Consider the following 11,167-nt stretch of genomic DNA (forward strand, 5'->3'; position numbering starts at 1 on the left):
TTATGGTCCCCAAGCGGAAGATCATCTCGTATGCATAGATAGTCAATAAAGGCTTCATCATTTTGGAATGTGTTGAACTGTACAGGTCCTTTATGGTCCCAGTCAATAAGTTGGTGGTGGACAAGGGGAAGACCTTCAATGTTTTCAAAGTCGATAGGACTAAGGGTGACGATGCAGTTATATTTAGGTATGTCAAGGTAGTTGTCAAGATCATCGTTGGTACTCTCCTCATCTGTCTCAATTGTGAACGAATCCAAATTGTCATCACTAGTAGCGCATTCCGGGATGGGTGTCCTCATTCTTTGTGATTTCGACCTAGAACCTAGAGGTAAGGATTGTGTGGGATCCTCAAGGGTTGTTTCTTGACCAACTTTGAATTTTCTATAATATTCCTCTTCTTCTGTGGGTTCACCTAGTTCTCTAAATGTCTCGATGAGTTCATAGTCACTGAAAGATTTGTCTGAACCCCATTCCCATTCATTGGAGTCAGTGGAGTAACAGTTCTCTTGTTGATTTTTGGAAGCTTTGATTTGTAATGCTTCTTCTGTCTTTCGAGTATTTACCTTGGAATACGTGAAACCAAGTCCTTTCGAGTGCTCCTTTTTAAATGTCAATTTTGGTTGCAAACGTTGAATGATACCTTCCTTTCTTAAGCCAAGAGGACTTTTACCATCATACCCAAATTTTTGTAGGATCTTGAATACTTTGCCATATTTTTCACATAGTATGTTGATGTGATCTTGTGTATCATTTTCAGGGTCTTTGTAAAGCATTTTGTATAAGTCTTCTTCTTCCATTTCACCCCATCTTTGGAAGATAGTAGGATCCCATTTGAGTGTAATGATAGATATCCATTTAGAATGATGTGGTTTTCTGTATTCTTTTGGTGAACTCATAACTTTTTGTAAGCACATGGTTTGATTCAAAGTGTATTCACCCATGCCCTTGTCCTGATATTTCCCTTTAAGCTCACCTTGTTTTGATGTCAAAGATTTTAATGATTCAGGATCAATGTATGCAGAAGAAGGGACAACTTCCCTATTACTTGGAATGATTGTCTCAGTTTTTGGTCTCAAGTTATTGCAGTATATAAATGGATTAGGATCACCATTAACTGTTATTTCAACTCCATTGTGAGGAAACTTAATGCATTGGTGGTATGTAGATGGGACTGCCCTCATCTCATGAATCCAAGGACGTCCTAGTAATATATTGTATGTGAGATCGAGGTCTAGGACTTGACAAACCACATCCTTTGTAATTGGCCCAACTTTGAGAGGTAAGGTAACTGTGCCTTTGGATGAACGTTCCTCATCATCATATACTTTGATGGTAATTTTGTTTGTAGAATTCACAGCTTTATCAGAATATCCCAATTGTTTAATAGTGCTCAATGTACAAATGTTTAGACCTACTCCTCCATCTATCAGAACTCGCTTTATTCAATGTTTGTGTAGGAAGGCTTCGATGTGTAAAGGTGCATTATGTGGTTGGCTCACGGAGGCATCGCCAGCTTCTGTAAATGTAAGGGAGTGTGGAACGGAAAGGTATCCCACCATGGCTTGGAACTGGTCCACATTCAGATCAGTAGGGACATAAGTGTCTCTCAAGATTTTGTCAAGAATGGCTTTATGTGCAGGGGATATGTGTAAGAGCTCGAGGATGGAGATTAGCATGAGTGTCTTCCCTAACTGTTCTACAAGGTCATACTCAGGTTTGGTTGAAGAGGAAGCGATGTTTTTAGCTAGAGCACCTTGCAAGGTGAATTTACCTCGATGAGTTGTAACATTACATTCAGAGGTAGGTTCAGAAGAAGATCCAAAGCCTTTTAGGACAATTTTGGGTCTTTGGGTAGAATTTTCAAGTGTTTTGTCCTTGATGATAATGATAGAGACATAATTGTCCATCGAAATGTGATTGATAGTTGAATCATAGTTATAGGATGCTCTGGTATAATTGGTCTACTTATTTGTGGCTTTAGCTTTTCCCTTGTCATGTTTTGGGAATGGTTCTTTTAACATTTCATGTTCTTGATTGGATGAGTGTCCTTCAATCTCAATGTCACCTCTATCAATGAGATCTTAGATGATGTTCTTCAGTTGATGACAGTTTCCTATTTTATAGCCTTTGCTCTTATGAAATTCACAATACTCATCATCATTCCACCAGTTTGGTTTAACCTTTGGCTCATATGGAGGCAAATCTAGAATTGTGATTATCTTGTTTGCTACTAGCTTCTTAAAAAATGACTCTAGTGGTTCTCCCAATGGAGTGTACTTCCTTCGTGACTTTGAAGTTGTTTGAGTATTCACTTGATTGTTTGTAGAGCTTGATCCAGAAAAAATGATTTTGGGTTGTACTGTATTGGCATCAACAACACCATTATTGACTGTGTTCTTGTTTTTATTCCAAAATCTTGGTTTGTCTTTTCCTTTAAAGTCCTATTTGTTTTCTTTGAATATCTTAATTACTCCTTGTTCAATTAAGACCTTCTTGGTTGCTAAGCCTTTCTCAATGACGTCCTTAAAAGTGGACAAACAAGTTTTCCTTAAGTCATAACCAATTTCTCCATGGACATTCTGTGTGAACATCTCTACCATTTGTTTTTGTGGAATTTCACAAGAACATTTGCTGGCTAAATTCCTCCATCTTTGTAAGAATGATGAAAATGAATCCCCATCCTTTTGCTTGGTGTTGCACAAAGTAGTAACTGATATATCTGCCTCTATTTTGTATGAGAAATGTTGGATAAATGCCTCTGCTAAGTCACCCCATGACTTAATTCCAGGTGGGAGTTTCGAGAACCATTCCATAGCTTGATCACCTAAGCTTTGTGGGAATAATCTCATCAAATATGTCTCTTCTACTGCTACCTCAATGCAAGTTGTGAAAAATTGTCTTATATGTGCCTTAGGATCCCCTTTTCCTCTGTACTTATCAAACTTAGGTTTCACAAAGTGTGTAGGAAATGGAGGCATTGGGATGCTTTTGTCAAATGGATAGGGACATATGTCTCTCATTGTGTAAGTTGGCTTCGGTGTATTTATGTCCTCCATTTTCTTTTGTAAGTTCTTAGTTTGTTGTTCCAAATTGTTCTTAGGTGGAGATCGACTTTGTAGACCATATCTCATGCCTGAGCCACCGGGTGGAGGAGGAGCGTACTACATATATGGATGGTATTGATCATACACATGTTCATATGGAGGAGGTCTATAATGATGCGGTGTATAGGGACCACTTGGTATAGAGTCACGATGAGGAATGGAATATATGTTTTATCTATGTATACCATACTCTAAAGGGATGTCATGAGTTTGTTCTAATGTGTTGCCCCCAAATTTGACGCGGGGTTTCCTTGTGTCCAAATTTTGATCATGCTTTTGGATATCCAATTGCTTTGGTGGTTGGTCCTTAACATTGGCATGTGATTGAGTATATTTTTCTGTATAAGACTTCCATAATGGTTTGCGAAGGTGAGTGTCATATGCTTGACCATGTGTATGCGGGACCTCAAGTTTTTCAAACAAAGATGATGGTGATTCAGGCACCATATGTGGTCCTCTATTGCCTCCACTATTAGGCCTCCTTTGATCCATGTTGAGGTGAGGGTGTTGCAAAGGTTGATTTTCCATTATTTGAAAAATGTCAAAATCATGAGGTATCTTGGCTCCACTTTGTGTCATCGCTTGTAAGAAATATTGTCTATCTCTCCTCATTATTTCCTCAACCAATCGATTAAAATGGGGATCCATAATGGAGTCTTCCACTTCTGCTGAATGTACGGAAAAGTTGTTTGTATTGTCATTGTCTGTATCATTGTTGTTTGTATCATCCACGTTCTCAACATTTTGAGTGTTTCTAAAAGTGTCCATGTCAGGTAATGTGGTATGATCAGAATTGAAAAAGATATCATTGTCATACTCATAGCCACTCATGTTTGCGGACTCTTGAGCCTCTTTAGCTTCTCTCCGAGATTTTTGGGAACGAGTTTCAACCATGAACTGGGCCTTGACCAAGATGTGTGAGACTAGATGAAAATGAAAAAGTATGGAATACCAAGAGTTGTATGGAATGTAAATGAATTTGAGGTGTACTTGCAATGTCCAAAGTGTAAGACCAAGTATGTATGTAGTAGAGTAGGTGTGTCTTCCAAAGAGATGATAGTTTCTCTAGATGAGGTAAGTTGACCTTGACTCTAAGTAAGACCAAATGAGACCCAAAGGTAATAGACCTTAATGAGGGACCACTTAGCAAAATGTTGATGTATGTAGTGTGTTGACAAAGCAAGATGAGGACATCAAGTGACCTTTTGAATCAAGTTTAGACAAATGTGAATGTAATGTAAGGTGTAAAGCAATGATGGAATTTGTGAGACCCAGAAATAGGTTGAATTCTAGATGAAAACCCGGAGAAATAACCTAGGAAGCTCAATAAGTCTGAAACTGATTGCTCTTGTTTGTTGAACTGTAAATTTTTCCAATTTGTGAAGTTGTTTGTTGTGACCAAATCTGAATTTTTGACTATTTTTTGTGACAAGAGGACACAATATTGATGAGGACTCTATGTTTGCAAGTGTTTAGACTCAAAATGACTCCAAAAAAAGTGTGTTGTTTGATGTATAAACATTTTGCATACACTTGAAGACACAAAAGACACAATGTTTGAATGTTCAAAATAAGACAAGCACAATTCTTATGGCTGGCCAGGACAATAGTTGTTGATCCCACATGGGGTTTCCCCCGAGGCCACGCTATTCAGAGCGGATACTTAGATGCTTGAACCCATTGGCTCCACCCTCAACACTCACTTCTTCGGGGCAGCCAAGCATCAGTCCCCACGAAAACTCCTCATGGTAAACTTTGTATCTCTACTAAGAACCGTATGTGTGTGGGTCGCTCCAGAGGTCTGACCTCCTGACCCAACAACTAGAAGGATTTTGGCTTTCTAAAACAAAAAGGTGCTAGTAAGGGCATTCGCTCGTGTGGCCATACATGCAGCACTTTCAGCTTTGTAGATACAGAAGGCTCCCAGCCGATAGGGGTTACGCCCTACAATTGGTCAAATAAATTTTATCAAACGGGTTTATGGGGAGACATAGTGTCAGTATGAACTAATCAACACATGTTACCCATGGTTTTCACCACAGATACAGTTGTTTATAGTGGTTCGGAAGAGGATGGCTTTTCCTCGCTACCACTTGGGTTGTTCTCTCCTCACTAGTAGTCCTAATGACCACACGAGGAGACAGACCCTCTAAAGATGAAACAAAAAGAGCCTATTGCTCAAGACACAAAAGACAATAGTTCAATTTTAGTGCACCAATTGAAGTGTTCGATAATCTATGAAAATAAGACACACAAAAAGAAAATCCTTGTAAAGGTCCTGCAACAAAGATCTGTTAGTATTTTTTATTGTTTCAAATGATCACCTCTTCCTGTAAGCACACAAGTTAGGTAAATTTTAGATCCAAAAAACTTTGTGAAATAGGGGCCTTTGACAAAACGATTTTGCTTTCAAGACAAGCTCCACCAATTCCGTTAGCTAGATCTGAAGATGTTAGCTCAATATAAACCAGATCTGAAATCCGAATGACGAAATAAAATTCCAAAACTGGATAACAAACTGAAATGCAAAAACTGAAACACAGACGCGATTTCACCTAACACAAACGCTACAAAAAACGTAGATGTGCGTAGATCTGACATAGACACGTCTTCGGAACACAGACGTAACTACCAAACATAGACGTGTCTGAAGGCTTCACAGACGCGATTTTGGAACAGAAATGCGACCTGCAATCTGCACAAAAAATAAAACTAGTGTTGAAGACGCAGACGTGAGTCCAAATATCACAGACGTGACAGAAAATCAAAAACGCGATCTCAAAATGCGCAAACGTGAAAATGTCAAAATGTTGTCGGAAATGTTAGATCTGCAACTTCAAAAACACAAAATCTGCAACAAAAGATGTTAAATGCAAAAGGGACAAGAGTCCCACCAGGTGTGCCAAAATGTTTATGATGAAAATGGAAACAACAATGTTGAAAGACTAAATGAATTCAACCACAAAACCCTAGCCTAACAACAACAAAGATCCACCATAACATATGAAGATTACCTAAGACAATGCAAATCAAATGAAATCACAAAGATTATACCATCACATGTCCAATAGGTTTTGGATCTCCATTCTTCCTATCTCCATTGATCTTGGTTGATATATTTGCTCTCAGATTTTATGTGTGCACAAGAGCTCAACAAATAATGGAAATGTGGTTGCAAATAGGCTTGATCGCATATGAAAGTTCGAATGCTAGAGTAGTCGTGTCCGAATGCGTAGTTGAGGGGTTGATAATGAAGGAAGCATCTCCTTATATAGAAGATACTATAAGAAATGAAGGGATAAGATTGAGAGGTGTAAAAGATAAATGGTCGGCTATGATTAGAGGGTCGGTAGAGAAAATAAGAGAATAATGAGAGGGTAGGTAGTGTAGAGATTAAGAGATGAATGACATGTGTCATGGGTAGAAAAGGTTAATGAATTAATTATTTATTTAATTAATAGAGAAAGTGAGATCAATTAAATAAATAAAATATTTATTTAATTTAGGAAAATGATAATTTAATTAAATAAATATATTTATTTAAATGAGAAATAAGGCTAGAAGAGGATAAATAAATTATTTAAATAAATAAATATTTATTCAATTAATAGAAGAATTAGGCTAAAATTATTAAATAAATAAAGATATTTATTTAATTAGACGGGACAATTTTTGGAGTCTACACCAACCATGTCAAGAAAACCACATATTCACGATGCATTCTTTCCCATTGACGACCAAAATCTTGGGGTTTTAGTGATTTAAAAAAAAAAAAATTAATTATTTTTTCAATGCATAAAACTCTAAAAATTTCAAATGGACTTCGATAGTTGGGAGATTAGTTTTGGTTCATTGACTCTGTTGTGGTAGGGTTTTCTTTTAATCTACACACTTTACGTCATTTCCATAAATTTCTGCTTTGGAAGGGTTAGTGAACTCAAAATGATTTTGTAATTCTTTCAACAGATTGCCATATCTAATCTTCTGCCCATTTTTTTTACCATATGTCTTGAATGGTGGTGGTATGAGATGATGACTCTCTTGGCAGAGTATTTGCCTGATCCAGCAGTTGCAACAAATAATCGTCATCTATACTACTAACCTCATGTACACTCTTCCAATGGCACTAAGATCCTATTTTATCCACTAGAGTGAACACCACTTCATTGAGGCACTGTCAAACAGCGTCGAGCCTTTCCTATACCCCTGTTGCCTATTTTTCGCCTTCAGAACAAAATAGATAAGTAAGGTCATAAGTTTTCAGAAAGTTGGATAAGGAGTTTTTAATGGAACAAAGATGCTAAGAATCAAAAGTTACTCCAAATGTTTTGTTTTGTTTCGTCCAAAAAAATAAAACATAAATGATGTTATATTTGAATCAATATTTCCAACAAAACCATCTTCCGCATGAGTAAGTCAAAGTTGGAGTCTAGTTATGTAATGAGGAGGGATTTAAAACTTTAAAAAGTAATCTTAGTATGACATATTAGGATTTTTCTAGATCTTTTCATGGAGTTTGCTTTGCATCTCATCCTTTCATCGTCAGAATAGAGGTTTTTATTTCAATTTGAATGCAAAATATCCGAATTGGAAGAGGCAGTGATCTGGACTATGCAAAGGTTCATCCTCAGTTACAACATTCACAAAAGGCAGAAAGTTGAGATTCACATGTAATAAATAGTAGTTTAAAGGTCTTGAACAACGATATCAAAGGAGTTGATACTTATGGAGGGCATTACAAATTATTTGGACCACCTCATTAGCCTCCATAAAAGCTCATGCACGCATAAATTTGGGAAAAAGAGGTCAGCTTCATCCTTGCAACTCATTGATCTTCTTTCCTAGGAAAACAAACTTGTTCTCATTGACCAAGTAAGGTTTTCTTTATTTTGAAAGGTATTCAAAGTTGAGATAACCGTGACAAAAGAATCTTTTGTCATAGTTATTCTATTTAAAATTTCTTTGTCTAAAACCTTCATGGGGGGTAATGGTATAGATTTGTTACATTCTTTGATAAGATCCATGTAAAAGGTTTGGCACCCTAGAGCAGTGAGAAGAGGATATACACAAGACTGTGTCTATCAATGATTAAGGAATTGATCCCTATGAGAGTCCAAAGGGTGTCCATATCATATAAATGATAATGGTCTGTAGAGGGCTTTCGTGGTTGTGTATGTTATATGAGTTTTTTTCCCAAACCCTTTAGGGTTAATATATTATGAGATGTAATAGAATACAGTCACAAACCTCATTAGACAGCAAAGAAGGCCATATGATTGTCATGAATTCATAACAACACATGTCAAAGATAGAGGTACAGTTCAAAGCATAACCACTAAGATGATTACAATCTCTATCATAGAGGATAAAGATCAAAGCTTGGAAAAAGAAAGGTATAGCAGCCCTAATGAGCAGCCTTTTGGTAGTTTCTGCTTAGAGAATAATACTGTTTAGATCACTGTCAAAAACTAGTCATAAATATTCACAATAGGCTACAACAATGCACAGTCAAAGGCAAATAATGAATGAGAATAGGACTTCTAAGATAGAGAATATAGCGAGTTGCCCTTATTGTAGCATAAGTATTTCATTCAAAGAAGTAATGGAACAACCCATAGTAATGACAAGTAGTGTAGTCATGCTGGTATTTCATGCTTCAACATATTATTATGTAAGAGCAACAAAATACAAGCTATGTCAAGTCTCCACAATACAGTGTTTACAAAGTGTAGCAGCATATGAAGACAGTCAATCCATTATTATAAGGAGACATCAACCATTAAAAGACAACCATATTGTCTTCTTCAATTTTTAAGGAGTATTGACACACAAAAAAACTCCCTTTGTGATAGTCAAGGTAACAGGGTTACTAGAGCAAGGTCCCCATGCTAGATGAGTAGCAAAAAGAGATGAAGGATTAAGAGAACTCTCTGTCAAAAAATAGAATATATCACTGTCATTTGGACAATAGAAAATATAGTGTAAAAGATAGTTTCAGAAGGTCTGAGAAACCTTGAGCAATAAGGTATATAGTGATCAAGGAGATCTCAGTCATAAAGGACATTAATGAAGCCATAGTCATAACACTTAAAATGAGGGTATTTATCATGAAGAAGCCCTATGAACAACAAAAAAAGTGCAGTCATAGCACCAATTCACAGTGCTAATAAAAGGCAGAGCAGCCTCTTAGAGGTTCATGGCATCTTAGATAAGAACCAATGTCAAGAGCAGTAATTTGTAAAAGTGAAGAGCAATTGAAGAGAAAATGACAATCATATTTAAGAAGATAGTGGTAGAGGTACCCATAATAGCATTCATCAAAATGACATCTAAAAAGGCAAAAAAGACAGAGTTTGCAGATCTGAAATATAAAACAGTGATGAGATCATTGTTGGATATTAAAGTTTTAGATTGCCTCTTCAATATTAAGCCTAAAACCCTAGCAATGAAGGTTCATAGTCTTTAAGACAGTTTAGAAGACAGTCACAGTCATTTTGCCTGCTATAAAGTAGACATCAGTGAGGAGTAGATTCTAGGGCAGTCCTAGAGACCCCAGTGATAGGGGATTGTTATGTGAACAGTGAGAAAGACTTGTTTGAGAAGATCAATATAGCAGGGTTTTTTTTATCATGCCTATGTGCAAAAGGCAGCATAATGAATGCATGATCTCATAAGGGAATATACAACCTATGGACAGGTGACCATAATAGGAAGAAGACTGTAAAGAAGGATAGCTCTTTGTCCTAGAAAGACTTACACGGGGTCATGAGTCACAGTCATTAAGAACAGTGAATGAATATCCTTTTTGGATATCAAATTGTGAGAACAGTAATAGTCATGGGTAGATGGCACATGAATGCCAAAAGACACAAACAATAATAAAGGACTTTTTGAGCAAATCAATGATCAAGAGGCAGTCCTAGGTCTAAGACTGTTAGAACAGTGCATGGATTGTGATCAAACCAATCATAGCAGCCATTTATAGAAGAAACAAAGAAAGAGCAGCTATTCATAGTCAGGATATGTCACAGTAATTTCAATAGAGATAAAGGGCCCTTTGAGCATATTGATCTAATAATGCAAGTAGTTTCTTGGATTGATCATTAGTGAGTGACTTTTAATCTCAAAAATGTAATACATTTGATAGTTGCCACCTATAGTAGCATCTGAGAACAAAGTGCTATAAAATCATTACTAGCCATTATTGTGAATAAGAGCAGAGATCCTGAGAGCAGTCTCAATGGTATGTAGAACAGTAACAGGCATAAGATCAACCCTAAGTTCCTTCAGAAGCAATCATCATAGGACACCAAAAGATGTAAATGATAGTCACTGTCCTAAAAGACGCAATTAGGTTTCATTCTGCCTAATCACAGTCCAAGAGGACAGTGAGACAGTGAGCACTAAGAATGATTGCCTAAAGACAACAAACATCATAGATACATAGTAAAGACAGTTCTTTGTCACAAAGAAAAGAAAAAAAGATAAAGCATGACAAAGGGAAATCCAGTTGAAAGGGCATGAGGCAACAAAGCAGATTTAGTTTCAAAGTGCATTTAAAAGACACAATAATAATCTTTTTGTAGTCAAGTGTAAGTTGAGACTGTGTAAACTCATAGTAAATGCAAGAAGTATAATAGTTGTAATCTTATCACAATCACTTCTTTCAAACCAAGGAGAGAATAGTTCATGAGCTGAGCATGTAAGCCAACGTTATGAAAGTCTACATCAATTATTTTTCATGCATTCTTTATTGAAGTTGATGTAAATCTTAAAATCAGCTTGAGTCCATAAAAAAGTGACAAGTAATTTTTAGATTTAACTATATTTATTTGTTTAGTATCAACATTTCTAGTCACACTCCGTTTTGAAAAAATGAACAGTTATGTTGTGATATTCTCTCATTTTTTGTGATGGAAATGTTATAAGCCTTTGTGAAGAAGATTACATCCCTTATTGGAGGATGGAATTAGGAAAATGACTCACAAAAGATGAATATGGGGATCATGTAATTATTGATTGCTACCCAAGAGTGATATGAAGGATATATTATTTTATGAATT

The sequence above is a fragment of the Cryptomeria japonica genome, chromosome 3, assembly GCF_030272615.1.
Source record: "Cryptomeria japonica chromosome 3, Sugi_1.0, whole genome shotgun sequence".
Taxonomy (NCBI): Eukaryota; Viridiplantae; Streptophyta; class Pinopsida; order Cupressales; family Cupressaceae; genus Cryptomeria; species Cryptomeria japonica.